Consider the following 18,369-nt stretch of genomic DNA (forward strand, 5'->3'; position numbering starts at 1 on the left):
AAACAACCAAGTTACCCCCAATTTCAGCAATGCATAGTTCCCTTTCTTGCCCAATAACCACCTCAGCATTGTGGCAAGTTAAGTCAGACAAGCATTGCAAACAGTTCAGCCACACAGGCGGAGGAAGCAACAACACCACAGACCATCCACAGTAGATACTGCCAGTAGGAAGGGAAAAGTGTCTATTATGCTTCCTTTAATCTCGATAAGAGGGAGCAAATCTAATTATAACGGATGAATGAATTATTATCCCCCAAGGATGCACTGAAAATTTCCAAGATCTTGAATTAAAATGAAAAGTGCTGCAATTTTTAATAATGTAGGATTAGCTAATTCAGGCTGTGGATGCTTGACTGCTGTGACCACGTCTGCTCCTGAGACCGTCTCCCCTCTGGCCATGACGGATGGCTTTCTTCTCTGGACCAGACAGAGCAATTTCAGAAGCCAAAGGTCACCAACCCTCCCAGGTGAACAAATACTAGGTGTAGTGCGGCAGGGGCAGCATTCAGAACCCTGGTTTTCTGTGTTATTAACACAGAAATAATAATAATCCCTGCTTCCTTTGTTATTAACACCAGACCCCCCAGGATCTCTATGTGCCCTGCTTGGCAGCAGCAAAAGGCAATGTTCGTTCAGTTTTCCTTGTTCCTCCCTCTGCTTCATTCAGCCAGAGGCTTTGCCTTAGTTTGTTTCTTCCTGTTTACAGCAGCAGCAAAAGGCAACTAAGTACTGAAGTGCACACAGAACTGTGCTACACGCGTGAGAAGCTCTTTTTACAAAATGGTCTACCTACAGAGATGTCTACAGTAACATGGCCCAAAAAACCCCCCAAACTCTAAACTATGCAGAGGCTCAGTGGCCCCTTGGTCAGGATATATTTAAGTATATTAAAACACATTTACTCTAGAGAAAGAGATCTATGTATCTCAGATACATATAGTGCAAATAAACTAAAAGAAGGAGTTAGTTGATGACTATTAAATTCTAGGATTCTATGAAAATAGAGTGATGTAGCTCTTGCCAGGCTTAAAATATCCAACACTTTAGAATCACAGAATGTTGTGACTAGAAGGGACTTCAGCTCAACCTTTTCATTTTACAGATTAGTGAATTTATACCAAAGTAAATGACGTGACTCATCCATGATCATACAGCTACTCACTGGCACAACCAAGGTTAGCACTGGGATCTCCCCACTCATAAATCTGCCCTCTTTCTATAGAGCCCACTGCAATGGATTTATGCAAATAAATTGGGGGGTCTTTGTTTTCTGAGTAGTTTATCCAAATCCCTATACAGTTAGGAGCTTTTTCAGGAAAGCATGCCTTCAAAACACTAAAATATTTCCTAATAACCAATCATTTTATGACTTGAATTCCCACTCACAATTCCACCCTTGTTCACCATCAGCATCCACACTTGATCCTGTCTGTTAGTGTCTTGTACCTCCCACAAAATCATGTGCGTCCACTGTAAAGCGAAATTGCAAATCTTGCCCCCCAAATACAGAATTTCAGAGGGTTAATCAAAACGACATTAGAGAACTTCCCCAATAACAGGTAAAAACAATGGCAGATACGGACTGAGCAGTTGGAGGAAGAGACTATCATTAAAGAGAAAAATTGTAAGTTGGTGGCAAGCTAGGGATTTCAATACAGAATGAGTTTAATATTCAAGAATCGAAAAGGCCCCAAAGGAAAATGATCAAGACCTGGAATATTTTTGTAAAACTGGCCTTCTTTAAGATGTGATGTAAACGTCACATGTGATTTAAAAAGTACCACAATGTATAATCATACAATTTTGTCCAAAAATTTACTCATCTCAAAACAATTAACACTTGAGTTTTGCATTGCTCATTCTGAGACAGCCATTGTCAAAATGATAATCTAAATTTTGTTAAATATAAACTAAAATAAACTTATTTTCATAATTTTCAGTTTATTGTTTGCAAGGTAAAGTCCCAAAGCTTTGTTTCATTACATTACGAAATTTTGGTTCTCATTTAAGTGGATTCACTTTAAATGGCCTTTTTCTGGTTCTAATTATCCTCGGATAACAAGGACCTGCTGTAGAATTTTCAGAAAGAATTTTTTTTTTTTGTGAGGAGATCAGCCCTGTGCTAACACCTGCCAATCCTCCTCTTTTTTTGCTGAGGAAGACTGACCCTGGGCTAACATCCGTGCCCATCTTCCTCCACTTTATACGGGACGCCGCCACAGCATGGCTTGCCAAATGGTGCATGGGTGAGCACCCGGGATCCGAACCGGCGAACCCTGGGCCACCACAGCGGAGCGCGCGCACTCATCCACTTGTGCCACCAGGCCGACCCCCCAGAAAGAATTTTTTTAAGTATAAATCAGTAATATGGAGGATATTTATATCATTTCAAGCCAAGCATACATTTTAGAAGCAGAAATTTCAGATCCAGAATATGAAATACTAAGGGACATCACATCTCTATTTGGCCCCTCTGTCCTCAAAAACAATGCATTTTGTATTTCATTTTACACAAAATAAAAACAAAGATTACAAAATCACAAATGACTATTTTGTCCCAATTCTTTTAAAAAGTGTGAGAGTATAATAATGTATTTACCATCCTGAATTATATAATTAAGTTTCCAGTTTTAACATCCTATTTTATTTGAACAAAACCATGGAAAAACCTTCATGAGGTTCTTAATAGTTGCTGATTTGCATACTGTGATTAGTTTTACCACCTGCAATTATCTGTGGTTCTGTATAATTCATGGTCTGAACTTTACCTGAGAACAATCAAGTTGGCTGAGTTTTCCTATGTTCAAAACCTTCATTACACGAAAATGGTTAATATTCAAGGCTCTCTAACCTTCACTTAGATAATGAGAGCTATTCTAGTATCATAAAAACACAAAGCTTCATTTTAGAAGCCTCAATTATTTAATAGAACATTTTCTTCTGGAAGAATAAGAAATGTAAGAGGATATTTTTTCCATTAAACAAAATTGCAACATTCTATAGTAGAAAGATATATTTTCTTTTACTTTACAAATCAGTAACAATATTAGGGGTCTAAATAATCGATGATGAACAACTTATGTGGAATAATAAATCATTTTTAAAGATTCACTTATTGGGGACTTTTCAGCTTCTATGACCAAAATAATAAACAATTTATGATTCAGTTTGTTTACTAATTCTGTCTCAAAGGTCAAGATCAAGATTTTTGACTCAGTCTTGCTGTCAGATTTGTTTATCTCCCAAATCAGTGTAAATGTATGGCTCAGGATTAAGCTGTGACTATTAGCTCCCTCTGGGAAGGACAACAGAGCCCCCGGGTCCCCCATGGCCACCGGAGGCAGAAGGACAGAGACGCAGAATGTCTGCCATGCTCTACTGTGGACGCTTGAATTATGTCACCACTGTGGTCTAGGAAGAAGAAGAAGAGTAAACTCAAAATCACCTCCCAAGTACCTGAGACTCATGCTAAGTGAATCAGAAGAGCCTCGGCTCCGGACCCTTCCTGGAAGGGAAGCAGTGAGCAGCCAATAAACATCGGGAAGCTCAAGGACAGGGGACCCCTGCTCCAGCTCACTCAGGTGAGTGACCGCCAACCTCAGTGAAGAAGCTCAGTGCTTTCACGGCCATAACAAGGATGCTTTTGTGCAGGGAAGCTTGATCAAACCACAGGAAACAAGAAGTCATGAATTTGGCTCCTTATTTTCAGCCAACTGACTTAGAAGCAGATATTTCTCAACATTAAAACTGCCTTTAACAGGAAACGCATTAGACTGACTTTCGACCCTAAGAGATGAGATGAGGTGATTAAGATGATAAAGCCAGTTAACTCACTCCTGCACTGCTCAGCGGCCTTCTAGCCAGAGGGAGGCAGAGCATCTCCGCCACGGGAGCAGGTGGGCCAGGTGGGCTCAGGAGTCCGAAAGACTGTGGCATTCAGCCACTTCCTAACTCGGGGAGCTTCCTCACCTCTCCAGACCTCTTTACTCTTCTGTAACGGGCATAGGAACTGACTCACGATGCTGATAGCTGTGAGTGTGAAGCATGCAGCACCGGGCTCAGCACACACAAAATGTTCAGGGGGTTAGTTATGATTATTTTTCCTGCTACATTCAGAATAGAATAACTTTCTACTTTCTCTGAAGCTGCATTAGATGTTTTCTCTAATTAAAGCTGAACTTTGGGTCGGCCCCGTGGCCTAGTGGTTAAGTTCGGGGCACTCTGCTTCGGTGGTCCGGGTTCGGTTCCCAGGTGTGGACCTACACCATGTGTCTGTCAGTGGCAGCAGCTCACACACAAAAAAGGAGGAATATTGGCAACAGACATTAGCTCAGGGCAAATCTTCCTCAGCAAAAAAACAGCTGATCCTTTCCACCCAAAATAGTGACCAGGAAATTTTTTTTTTAATTACTATGAAAATACAGAAAAAGTAATGCTCCAGAATGCAGCATTCTAAAATCCTTTTTCCAAGCAGTTACTCCAGTATAGATACAACCCCTATGATTTTGGTTTATGCTGACTGGCACTGACACAGCACCAGGCACTCAAAGTGTTTTCCATATGTTAACTTACTTAAAACTCATAATCCTATGAGGCAGGAACGGTCCTCGTCCCCATTTGATAGATCAGGAAGCTGAGACACAGAACTGTGAGGCAACTCATCCAGGTGTCACAGCCAAGCTGGGATTCAAGGCAGGCAGGGCAGCCGCAGAGTCCACACAGGACCTCTGTTTTGCGTGTTTATTTGGGGAGTGGGGAGACAAAAGGCAGGGAAGGAAGAAGAAGGAAAAAACAAAACAATCTAGGAGATTCTCCCCCTCAAGACACACACACACACACACACACACACACACCAAAGAAAATTTCAATTGTGAAGACATCACCAAGTACATTCTCACTGGCTGATTCTTCAAATAAAAATGTTCAGTGTCTTATGAAAAGGGCAATGTTTTCCTAGAGACAGTTGGAGAGGCAGGAGAAAAGACAGGCCTGGGCCTCAAGCGGATGGTGTCCTGCAGCAGCTCAGAGAGATGAGACCTGCAGAGCTGTCGCTGGACAGAAGGGCGTTGCTCTGGACCTGACCGCACTCTAGAACCAGGCTGCTGTGTTTATCACAACTGCACAAACACAAGACACCTGTGCTTTCCAGACCCTTCTCTCTCCCTGGAAACAGTCCCCAAAGCATTCTTCCTAAACAGGATGCCTTCAAATGTGAGAAAAGCCAGAATACCAGTAGCTGCTACTGAAACAAGGATGGAAACACATGTGCTTGGTCTCAAATTCATCACCAACATGACTCAAATCTTCACTCACCATTAAATATTATCCCCATTTCAGAGGCAGGCCTAAGAGATAGAGTGTTGTGCCCTAAGCTACAGAGTGACTGATATATATGTATTATATATAATATATATTATATAATTAAAACTCCAACTTCTAGATTCTATGACCGGCTAAGGAGCCCAGTGAGTTCCAGAAAGACCACAGCACCCATCTCCCCCCTCCCACAGAGAGATCCCTGAGACTCGTGAGTGACCAGTGCACCCTAGTAAGAAGGTATACACTTGTGTAAACAAGGATGGGAATAACAAAAATTAATATAGTTACTGTTGCGGTTGTGGTTAATATAGTTATGGTGGCATCATAAGTGTTTCCCAAAACACAAGTTAATGTTCTCTTCGTGCAACCAAAGGGGAAAAGGAAAACTAAAGAAGAATTTGGAATGTGTGGGGAACCTCGAGGTGAGAGGTTGACACACTAACCCATTTGAACTAACAGCCTTAGGGACAGAATTCTAAGAAGCTGGGCGTTTTGGAGTAACTGTGGATTCAGAAGGCAAGACGGCAGAGGTGAGGGAGAGGACTGAGGAGTCGCTGCCGAGTCAGGCTCTCCTCTATTCTGCATCTGCTGCACTGCTCATCCATTTCTGCGGGCAGGAGTCAGGAAACGCGTGTGAATCAGGGTTCCAGGGGCTTAGAGGACAATTTCTGCTAGAGGTTCAGAGGCCCTGGGTTCCACAAAAAGGAAGACAGCCTAGGAATGAAGATGCAGCAAAAATCAGGGCTTCAGCAGCCAGAAGCACAGCCAAGTGAAATCCCACAGAATGCACAAGCTGCTGATTTAAAATACTAACTTGTAATTTCGGAGAGTGAATAACCTTGATGCTTCCCACGAGAAAACCCTGCTGCATGAATCATCTCACTCCCAAAAAAGGAGGCAAATTCTGAAGGGAAATAAACCCAATATGTTGTATTGAAAAAGAAGTCTAGGTGGCTGATGCAGACCATGGGAAGCACATTCGTACAAATAAATTAAAAACTGCTCAAAGTTTTCTTCAAGCTCCGTTTCAGAATCGAGATGCATGGATGAATGGCCGTAACAGGCGACAAGGTGGTGAAGCTCTGGGCCCGGTGTGGCTGTACCTGTTTAAGCAAATAGGCGACAGCCCGGCTGTAAAAGCCCCCTCATCGCATGACACTGTAAACTCTGTGCGTTACCGTGCTCTAGAGACAGACCCGAACAACTGGGCGACAGGCTGGACTTCACGGGCCCTTTCTTTGTCTGAGAGCTGAATAAAAGGGATTTTAATAATTGAACAACCGTTCTTCAGTCGCTATATTTTTCATGATAGCTCAGGACATGTGGAGGCCAAAGTGACAAAGAGATTTTTTTCAGCAAGATTTGCTAAATTTTTTAGCGTGTGGTATTGATGATGGGGGGACATTGGATGTGAAGCCAGATGGGGCCAAATCTCCAGGGAAGAGAGTGGAAGGCGGCTCAGAGGCAGGCCTAGGTCACCTGAGGGCCCCCGCAGGCGCCCTTTCCCCAGGGCACGATGGGCCAGTGAAAAGGGTGAGCTCTGAAGAAAACAAACCCAACAAATTGAACAGTGGTTCAAAATCTAAACCCTCCCTTTGGACAAATTTGTAAGGAACTGGAAAGTGATTTTAAAGTCTCACTCCACACTCACGGGCTCTGGCTTCCCCAGGAAAGATGAAGGAAGGTAAGTCTCCAAACTCAGGGAGGAACTGCTATTTTTCTTCAAAAAGGAAAAATACGACACAGGAAAAAGTAAAGACATAGATGAAGTAAATTAAAGCACCCAAAATAAAGAGGGGCTCCGAATGCAGGCTTCTTAACAGATACTGGGCCAAGACAGGTTGCTTACCGCCTCAGACAAAGCTGCTGAGACAGAAGGAAGCTCGAGAGCGGGATGAAGGAGGTGCCCGTGAGAACGCGGAGGCTCTAACCTTGTCTATGTGTAATGGAAACTCATGGTAAAACGAAGGTCACCACCAGTCACGTTTTTCACTGAGAAAGCCCTTTGATGAGGATTTCCCCAAAAACATTCTCACTGACCACGTGATACCAGGGACACCCCGCCCCTCACCAAGAAGACACACTTGCGAAATCTTTCCACCAACAGGAGCCTCAAAATGTCACAGGAAGAGTTCAGGGCTTCCCCCTCAGCGAATCCCCTCCCACAGCTTATAAAGCAGTGAAGAAACTCGTACTGTTCCCACTGTTTATGTGAGGCAATATTTGGCTGCTCTGCCTGACACTCACACCCCAATCATGAGTTCCTTCTTCTCGGCTATTTGGGGACAAATAAAAACAACTCTGAGAAGCACTGTGCTTCAGCCCATAACCTCAAAGCTCAGCTGACCATTATCAGAAGGAGGTGGGAGACGGCAGTAAACGCGTGGGGATTGTCACTTCCCTCTTCTCCACCTTCCAGCCCCACCTCAGCTCAAACACAAGGCGCCCCTCCATCCTTTCTGGGTAGAAGCTGGCGGAGCTGCCAGCAGCCATCTTTCAGGCTCATCCACTGCAGGAGAAAGTGAGGCCGATACAAGCAGGGCACTTGAGCCCCGTCTGAAGCCAGCTTCATCCTTGGACTTCCCTAATACATGAGTCCACAAATTCCATGTTTTGCTTAAGGTAGTTTGAGCTGAGCAGGGGGAGATGTGTAACCCCCGACTTTCCTCAGGAAACTTAAAACAGTTGCTTTTTTTTTTAAATAGGAAAAAATAGATATATCTAATAATGTACCCAGTTACCATTTCCTATCAAAAAGATTCCTCATTTGGACAGGAAATAATTGTTCACAAATACATTCACAAAATGGCCACTTATGTATTGCAGAAAATTGTTCTAACTTGATATTTGAAATCTTATAAGTAAATGGTTTAATTCTAAGCCTCCAAGTTACCTTTTAACATAGTGTAACATTCTAATAAATTTGAAATATTACATAAAATACTTTTTGAAGAATTATATCATGTCAGACTAGACGTGGTGGCATCTTAAAAAGTAATGAACAAAAGTGTTTCCCAGTGAACTGTCCCAGGCTGAAGCCCATAGAGTCTTCTATACAGGAGCCAGCAGGTGCTACTCTTTGAATAAATGTTCCATCAAAATAAGAAAACTTACGGAAAAAAAGAAAAAAAACCCCACACCCAACAGCACATCCAGACATCTTCCTGCAGCATTTACAAATCCCGAGAGACCCAAGGCAAAACCATCCCTTGGAGACCAGCGGAGAAGCTGACCTCCCACTGGATTCTGTGTAAGATGAACCACTGGACGGGTCCACGCAGCAGCCGCCCACTGCAGGCTCGAGTCCTCTGCGCACGCTCAGACACCACTCCCTGGACGCTGAGTGAAGCTGTAGCCGGAATGGGGGAGTGAACTCACACCACATGTTGACGAGGCTTATCAGATGTGGTAGGAATAATTAATAAAGTTATCCCATTTCATAAATTAGGCAACTCTAACAGGCATCAGTTCAAAATTTATTATGGTGACACTGAAAAGAAATCCTCAACTGACAAATTTCACAGACTGTTGATCTTGCCTGACTCTCAAATGTACTATCTGTGAACAGTCTACTCACCAGACAGGTCACCTCCTCATGGAGCTGCCTCTGGGCTGCTCCTGTTCCTGGTACAAACCTCCAACTTACAGCTCTCCACTAACACTTTGGGTTTGTTTGTTTGTTTGTTTGTTTAATAAGCAGCTTTTTTTTTTGGAGGAAGATTGGCCCTGCGCTAACATCTGTTGCCAATCTTCCTCTTTTTCCTTTGTCTTCCCAAAGCCCCAGTACATAGTTGTACATCCTAGTTGTAGGTCCTTCTAGTTCTTCTACATGGGATGCCGCCTCAGCATGGCCTGATGAGCGGTCAGTCAGTCCACGCCCGGGATGTGAACTGCTGAACCCCAGGCCGCTGCCAAAGCAGAATGCGCGAACTTAACCACTAAGCCATCAGGCCGCCCGACACCTCATTTTTTGTACATCTGCCTCCTATGGTAGACCCCAAACCCTAGGAACAGGGAGAGTCTTACTGATCTTGCTTCCCGGCCCAGCTTCTAATGGAACTTGACAGGCTAACAAATAAATATTCATTAAGTGGATAAATCATATTTCCTTTCATTTTGCTGTAAAAGAAAAAAAATCAAAAACCTTGGATATTAGGATCTTAATAAAAGATACTCCAAAAATGTGAGGGGGCCCAATGCAGGTTTACGGCTAATGTGAAATAATCTAGACATTTATTCTTAATACAGGAAAAAGAGAAAGCTTAGTTTTTGTCAAGAGAAAAACAAAATTCTAACTTCAAAACAGATCCATGATTCTTCCCCCTTTTTCACGGTTTTTCACCAATATTTTAAAATTTCTCTGGGTTCGGTTATATAAGGTTCCCTCCTAACAGTGGATTTGAGGTTAACCTGGGTCAATTCACGGTCAGATACCAGATACTGAGCATGTCTGCACTCCCCTCCACGGGCTGGCTGTGCTGATCAAGAGCTGGCAGCCCTTCAGCCATCTCTGCCACCTGTTGTCAGAAGCCCCCCTCCTGAAAATCGCATCTTCCACCCAAATGCACTCCTCTGCTCCGCTCATGGGCTGCTCATTCATGACAAGTGGAGCGGGGAAAGGGCAGGAGGACAGAACACAGGACCTCTGTCAGTCAGTCCTCCAAATGCGCTCCAGCAGCCACTGGGCTCTGGGCTCAGGACAAAGACCCCAGTGTGGGGCCAGAGGGGTGGACACGTGGACCCAGGCAGACGACTCTACTAAGTGAAGAGTCCAGACATCAGTGGCCTCGAAAGGGTGGAGAGAAGCGGGGAATCCCTGGATGCGCCTGCAGGTAACAGTGCCCTGAAACATGGAGTGTTTCCATCCCACCTGGAATTCCTCAGTGGCCCCAAGAAATGATCCTGTCAGTGGCAAAGGCAAAGGCACCCCCCAGCGCGCGCACGCGTGTACACACACACACACACACACACACACACACACCCGTGAGGTAACTGTGTGGTATGAGAACTGCATGTCTATTGCTATAGACTGAATGCCTGTATCCCGCCCCACACCATTCATATGTTTAAACCTAATCCCCAGGGTGTTAGTATTTGGAAGTAGAGCATTTGGGAGGTGATTAGGTGGAGCCCTCATGAATGGGTTCAGTGCCCTTATAAAACAGACTCCACTGTTTTCATTACTACAGCTTTGTAATATAGTTTGAAATCATGCAGTGTGAAACCTCCAGCTTTGTTCTCCTTTCTCAAGATTGCTTTGGCTATTTGGGGTCTTTTGTGGTTCCATACAAATTTTAGTATTATTTGTTCTAGTTCTGTGAAAAATGCCATTGGTATTTTGATAGGGATTGCATTGAATCTGTGGATTGCTTTGGGTACTATGGACACTTTAACAATATTCATTCTTCCAATCTTCAATTTCTTTCACCAATGTCTTACAGTTTTCAGTGTCCAGGTCTTTCACTTCCTTGGTTAAATTTATTCCTAGGTATTTTATTCTTTATTACTTTTTTTGTGAGGAAGATCAGCCCTGAGCTAACATCCATGCCAATCCTCCTCTTTTTGCTGAGGAAGACTGGCTCTGAGCTAACACCCGTGCTCATCTTCCTCCATTTTACATGGGACGCCGCCTGACATGGTCTGACAAGCAGTGCATTGGTGCGCACCGAGGAGCCACCAGCAGCAGAGCACACACACTTAACCAGGATGCCATGGGGCCGGCCCCTTTTATTCTTTTTGATGTAATTGTAAATGGGATTGTTTGCTTAATTTCTCTTTCTGATAGAATGTTATTAGTATGTAGAAACACAACAGATTTCTGTATATTAATTTTGTATCCTGCAACTTTACTGAATTCATTCGCTAGTTCTAATAGTTTTTTGGTGGAGTCTGTAGGGTTTTCTATGTATAGTATCATGTCATCTGCAAACAGTGACAGTTTTACTTCTTCCTTTCCAATTTAGATGCCTTTAATTTCCTTTTTTTGTCTGATTGCTGTGGCTAGGACTTCCAAGATATATGCATGCCTATGTTCACTGCAGCATTACTTACAATAGAGAAGACATAGAAGCAACATAAGTGTCCGTCGACTGATGAATGGATAAAGAAGATATATATATACATATAATGGAAAATTACTTAGCCATAAAAAAGAATGAAATCTTGCCATTTGCACAACATGGATAGACCTAGAGAGTATCATACTAAGTGAAATAAGTCAGACAGATAAAGACAAATATCATATGATCTCACTTATATGTGGAATCTGAAAAACAAAACAAATGAACAAACAAAATAAAACAGAAACAGACTCACATAGAGAGAACAAACTGGTGATTGCCAGATGGGGAGGCAAACGGGAGGTTGGGCAAAATAGGTGAAGGGGATTAAGAGGTACAAACTTCCAGTTATAAAATAAATGTTATGGGGATGTAATATATAACATAGGGAATATAGTCAATAATATTGTAATAACTTTGTATGGAGACAGATGCTTACTAGACTTATTGTGGTGATCATTTTGCAATGTATATAAATGTTGAAGCACTTGTTGTACACCTGAAACAAACATAATATATTGTATGTCAACTATACTTCAATTAACAAAAAAGACCCCAGAGAGCTCCCTGCCACATTCTGCCATGTGAGGACAGAGCAAAAAGACAGCCATCTATGAACCAGGAAGTGGACCCCCGCGAGACACAGAACATGCCACACCTTGATCATGGACTTCCCGGCCTCCAGAATGGTGAGAAATCAATGTTTGTTATTTAAGCCACCCAGTATATGGTTCTGTTAAAGCAGCCCGAACAGACTAAGACATTTATTAACGTCAAAGTTCACTGGTATTTCCTGCTTCTGAGGGCTAGGCCCCCAGCCCGCCACCCCCAAAATTATAACCACTCCTTCCTCGGACAAACCTGTGATTTCCCATTAAGTTTTCCAAGTCCACATAGCTCACGCCACTCCCTAAACCCACAGCATTTTATGGTGTGTGCGTTTACTTAGTAACTGAGCACACACTAAATTGTGACATAAAACATGTTGTTTTACAACACTTTTGAAATGTTTCTACCCTGTCTCTCTCACCAGCAGGGATTATATTTTCTCACATTCTTTTTTTCACCTCTGAAAGCATCTAACATAGGTCCTCATGTCGAGTAGGTTCTCAATTATTTTTCACCAAATTCCATTTAAAGTTTAATTTCTCAGGTTATTGATTGTTGCCCCCAATCATTCCCTTCATCCACAACCAAGAAAATCATTTACTGGTGAAACTGAAAAATTAACTGTCGTTCACTTTAATTTGAAGGAATGTGGGAAGGGTCATCCTAGAACACAAATTCTTCAAGTCAGGAAGTCAAAATAAAAGATGCAACAACTTAATAATATTACTCTGGAAATTTAATCATTCATTCACAAAACACGCTCAGCTTTGGAGGGACAATGACAAGTGCCCTGCCTCTGTCCTCAAGGACTTGCAGTAAGCAGAGGGTAAAGGATGTATGAACGCACAGCGCACTAAGGTTCCGTGTGTGCTATGAGTGTTGTGGGAGATCAAAATTTGGCCACCCTGAAATATGTCTCTTTACCTTGATTATTTTCTCTGATGGACATTTGACCTCCCCGAAACTGCCTAAAGAATTTAACATAGAAGACTTGTTCCAGAAGGAGTTACTATCATATGATGGCTGTAATATAATGCAAAATAGATATTACAATAGGAAAGGCACCAACAAGCCCCTCTTATCAAAACATCTGTCTCTTCCTGGCCACATTCTCTAGGTGGCCCTACAAGGAGTTGCCAGACAAACATTTGCATTTATAAGGGAACTCTCCCTTTGTAAAGGTATCTCCCTCTGTGTGCTGGGAAGAGTGGGGGGATGGCCTTGTCTCTGGAAACTCTTATCAGGACGAAGGAGAGGACTTAAATCTACATACTCTTGATTACTGTGATTTCCGTCTCTCCAGCCACATTCTCCATAGGTGGCCCTGTAAAGAATTGTCTGACAAACATTTACATTTCCCTCTCCATGTAAATTGTCTTCTTCCCCTCTGAAATCCCAAACCACTACCCACCCCAACACATTCCACGTCTTTAGCTACAATACTTAAGCAAGCAGCTTAGAAAGAATGACGAGCTGCTCATTTCTGAGTTTCTCCCATGTATACATGTTATTAAACTTGGTATTATTTTCTCCTGCTAACCTGTCTTTTAATTATTTGGCCAGCATAAGAACCTTAAGGGAAAGGGCAGAGGGGGATTCTCCCACTTCCCCAACAGTGTACATACACAGGGGCTTTTGCACACACAGCTGGTGCTGCCAGCAACGCTCTTCATGGGCCTGGCTGCTCCTCAAACCTCAGATTTCAGCTTAAGTGGCACCTCCTCTAAGAAGCCCTCCCTGATCACCCAGTTTAAAGTAGGTGTCTCCTCCACCCCCATGTTCCTCATGCACACTTTGGAGCACATAACACATTTGTAATCCTGCATTTCCTGGTTTGCTGCTCATGTCTATTTCTCCTTCTAGACTGAAAGCTCCCCAAGGGCAGGGCTGAGTCTATTCTTTGCACCCCTTTATACCTAGCACAGCACTGTGCACAGAGAAGGGATGTGTGAACAAATGAACGTGTAAGGATACAAACGGCAGAATGGCCAATCCCACTGCCATGGCCGAGGGTGGTAAAAGTCAGAAAAGCTGTCCCAAATCACAGAGGAGGTTCATGGGAGCAAATGGTCACCCACAGGAACAGAAGGGTCAGGCAGGTCTGGGGGGCTCATCTTTCTCCCTCCTTTTACTTACATAAAACAGGCATAGCTGCCACTCAATGGGGTCGTGGTCAGCGCCCCTAGCACAGTGCCTGGTACACAGTACCTGGGCAAGTACTGCCAAGTCCTCCCCTCTCTTCCTCCAGGCGATCTGGAGAACACACATACACAAAGCATAAAACCCTCCTCAGCACGTTCTAACAGGCCCATGTCCCTGAGGAAGGTGGAAGCAGGATGGGGAAGGGCCGGTGGAAAGGAGTGAGGGGGATTACACGAACAGTATGCAAGCTGGAGCTCACACTGAACTGGGCTGAACTGGGAGCCATGGTTGGGTCCCACACCTAACCCGGCACTGGCCACTCAGTACCTGTTCAATTTCACGGCTCCCTCAATCATTTCCTCCATCAGCAAAGATAACCCAGGCCTAACTCCCAAAATAAAAGACAGGCACAGATGCTTCTCAGGAGGTCCAGGGGGGCTACTTTAATTTTTAATACATTTTAAAAAAACATTACCCCTCACTTATGCACTGGTTTTACATTTAAATTGAGGTGCTTGCAATAGATCTGTTTAAACCAGGTAAATGTGGTGTCAATTTTTAACATATTATTACCTTTCAAAATGTAAGGAGACTAGAAATGAGAGCTTCACAGTTATTTTTCTGAAAATACACATAATATAAACCATGAACTATTGGAAGTTCTTTATCCCTGGATATTGGTAATTAAAGGAAAATTTGGGGGGAAGGAGCATTTTCTCCTTCAATTTGCAACTTATCCAAAGAGATCTGCAGTACAGCCAAAGACAATGTAGGCTGCATAAATATTCATGGTCAAAAGGAAAAAAGGTATGTGTGGTAGGCTGAACAACGGCCCCTAAAAAGATATTCATGTCCTAATGGCTGGAACCTGTGAATGTTACCTGATATGGCAAAGACTTTGCAGATGTAATAACTCAAGGATCTTGAAATGGGGAAATTATCCTGCATTACCTGGATGGGCCCAACATAATCTCCAGTGCCCTTAAAAGAAGGAGGCAGAGGGAGATTAACTAGAGAGGAAAAGGCGACATGAGGATGGAAACAGAGACTGGAGAGATGTGTTTTGAAAACGGAGGAAGCAGCCACAAGCCAAGGAATGTGGGCAGACTCTAGAAGTTGAAAAAGACAAGGAAACAGATTCTTCTTTGGAGCCATGAGGAGGAAGCAGCCTGCTGGCACCTTGATTTTAGCCCCAAAAGACTCATTTTGGACTTCTGACCTCCAGAACTGTAAAAGAATAAGTTTGTGCTGCTTAAGCCATTAAGTCTGTGGCAATTTGTTACAGCAGCAACAGGAAACTAATATAGTGTGATTGTTTGATTCCAAATTAGCTGATCAAAAGTCTAAAAAAGAATAATTACAAATTCTCATACCCAAACATGTAAACTTCTAAGTCTGACCTAATAAGCTCTGTGTGCCTTTAGTCTTTGCAGAAGCTATAGTTCTGGTTCCATTTCAGACCAAGACCCTCCCATCATTATCATATTCATGATATCATTGGAAATCTGCATTTTATTTTTGTTCTATAATAAAGATATATTTTCTTTTTTTTTTATTATTTTTTATTTTTTTCCCCCAAAGCCCCAGTAGATAGTTGTATGTCATAGTTGCACATCCTTCTAGTTGCTGCATGTGGGACGTGGCCCCAGCATGGCCGGAGAAGCGGTGCGTCGGTGCGCGCCCGGGATCCGAACCCGGGCCGCCAGCAGCGGAGCGTGCGCACTTAACCGCTAAGCCACGGGGCCGGCCCCAAGATATATTTTCTTGAATCTTACAGTGTTAATTCAGCTCTTAGATATAATTCTTATTACATATTAGGATTAGAAATATCTGTTGGAAGTGATTCAACTCTAATTTAAAAGTAAGAATGAAAGAGACCCAGCAATTCACCACACCAAACTTGAAAGAATACACCTTATCTGTGATCTGCTCTGATTGTGTCTCAGGCTGTATTTGTTGGCTAAATAATAGACATAGAAGTCTGAAGCAGAACTCAAAATTTGTTAATTTTATACCCATAGCTTTCTCTCCATTTCTAGAAACTGTTATAATAATAACTAAGCAATGTTTGCTCAGTGAAGAGCACGCCTCACTTGAGAAAATGGCTAAATGTGTTAGTTGACAAAACTTATCAGGACCTTAAACTATGATTTATCCTGGAAACATCTGAAACATTTATAAACAAAATAATAAAGAAACAAAAGAGAATAGCTCCATATTTGCTTAATAAGAATAATATGTAACAGTTTAAGACTCTAAGAAAGAACAGAGAAAATAAATTCAAGTGACTTTGGACCAGAGTGCTTTGATCTACCCTCCAAGCAGCGCATCTTCTAGTGGTTACAAAGAACTGCAGGAAATTGCGACCCTTCCTTGGTAGAGCCGTCGGCGCTGGAACAGGGATCCTCTTGTGTGTGGACTGTAGGTCGCATAAAGCAAATAGCTACATATATACTTCCTCTTGAGATCCCAGGTTTTTAATGTGGGAAAAGGCAGATACAAATATGGAATTAGGGAAAAGAGAGGAAGGACACTGGGGAGGTGGATTGGAATGGGTGACTAGCAGTATGAACTAATACTTTCTTCCTTAAATTACCTCCTAGTTCTGTCCACAGAAGAGTCCTAGAAAGAAGGACACCACACCAGCATAGAGCACACATGGCACCTAGATCTTGATTTCTAAGTCCCATCTCCAGACGGGACCCATCGCCAGGCTCCACAGAGAAATGTCTGATTCCAAATCTGTGGCAATGAAGGTAGAATATGAATCTGGAAACTACAGTGTCCCCTTAAAAATGCAGAGATCTTATGATTTTCACCTAAGTGATCAAAGTGGGAGTTACCCAAAGCAGGATGACCTAATTACACCTGCCTCCTGATGGGATCAAGCAGGAAGTGCACAGCATCACTTCTGGACAGGAGTGTTCAAGCTGCGTCTAATCACTAGGAAACAATGAGACAGACCCAGGATGTGGGCATTTGTCATGACGACTAGATCAGAGTTTGAAAAAAGGACAATGTCATGAAAAACAGAAAATGGCAAGAGCTCTATTCTAGATTAGAAAAGACCAAAGAAGTGTAACCAAAAGAAACACATGAACACAGACTGGATCTTGGGGGGGGGGGGTAAAAAGACATTTTTGGACTATTGGAAAAATTTTTAAAGGAACTGTATAGTATATAATATTATTGAATTGATCTTAATTCTCTTCAGTGTGATAATGGTATTGTGGTTATGAGAAGATTGTCCTTATTCTTAGGAAATGCCTAAGGGATATTTTAGGGATAAATTTCATGGTATCTGTAACTTATGTTCAAATAGTTCAACAAGGGAAAAAATGTATGTGAATAATGGTTGGTAAATATAGGTGAAAAGTACATGAGAATCATTAAATTGTTCTTCCCACTTTTCTGTAGGCTTAAACAGAAAATTTTGAAAATTTAAAAAGTTGGAAGAAAAATTCCAAGGAAAGGAAACTTCAAATCTTGTCCTTATTTTGCCCTAAACTAATTTCTGCTAATTACTATGTCTGCTTGTTTGAAGATATTCTTGGTAGTGGCGGCAGCAACAGCAGTTGTAGTAAAGAACCAAAGAACTAATATTTTACAGATTATAAGTGCTTTTTAAATAGTAACTAAATAGATTATAACCAGTCTAAAATAATGTGGTGTATTTACAAATAATAATAACTAAAGCCATTGTACCAAGTACTTTTCATATATTATCTCACTTATTCTCATAACACTTCTGAGATAAGTACTATAATCATCCCCATTTTATAGATGAGGAAATTAAGACTTAGAAAGGTCATATACAGTGTAGCTTATATATACACACACACACACACACACACACGCATACATATACACATAGCTAATATACATCAGGGCTGTGATTTAAACTCAGGTAGTTTGACCCACTAAAATGATGGTAAAAGGAACTTTTTTTTCTTTTTTTGTGAGGAAGATCAGCCCTGAGCTAACATCCATGCCAATCCTCCTCTTTTTGCTGAGGAGACCAGCCCTGAGCTAACATCTATTGCCAATCCTCCTCCTTTTTTTCCCTTTTTCTCCCCAAAGCCCCAGTAGATACTTGTGTGTCATAGTTATACATCCTTCTAGTTGCTATACGTGGGACACTGCCTCAGCATGGCCAGACAAGTGGTGCATCGGTGTGTGCCCGGGATCCGAACCCAGGCCGCCAGTAGCAGAGCGGGTGCACTTAACAGCTAAGCCACGG

General features: G+C 42.4%; 1 protein-coding gene across 9 annotated transcripts in view; it reads right to left on the bottom strand.

The window, feature by feature from the left end:
* SVIL (supervillin) overlaps positions 1–18,369 on the bottom strand; it is a 229,081-nt gene that overhangs the window by 187,265 nt on the left and 23,447 nt on the right. The gene's annotated exons all lie outside the window — the stretch shown is intronic.

This window comes from Ceratotherium simum, chromosome 32 (assembly GCF_057802395.1).
Source record: "Ceratotherium simum simum isolate JZ-2026a chromosome 32, ASM5780239v1, whole genome shotgun sequence".
Taxonomy (NCBI): domain Eukaryota; kingdom Metazoa; phylum Chordata; class Mammalia; order Perissodactyla; family Rhinocerotidae; genus Ceratotherium; species Ceratotherium simum.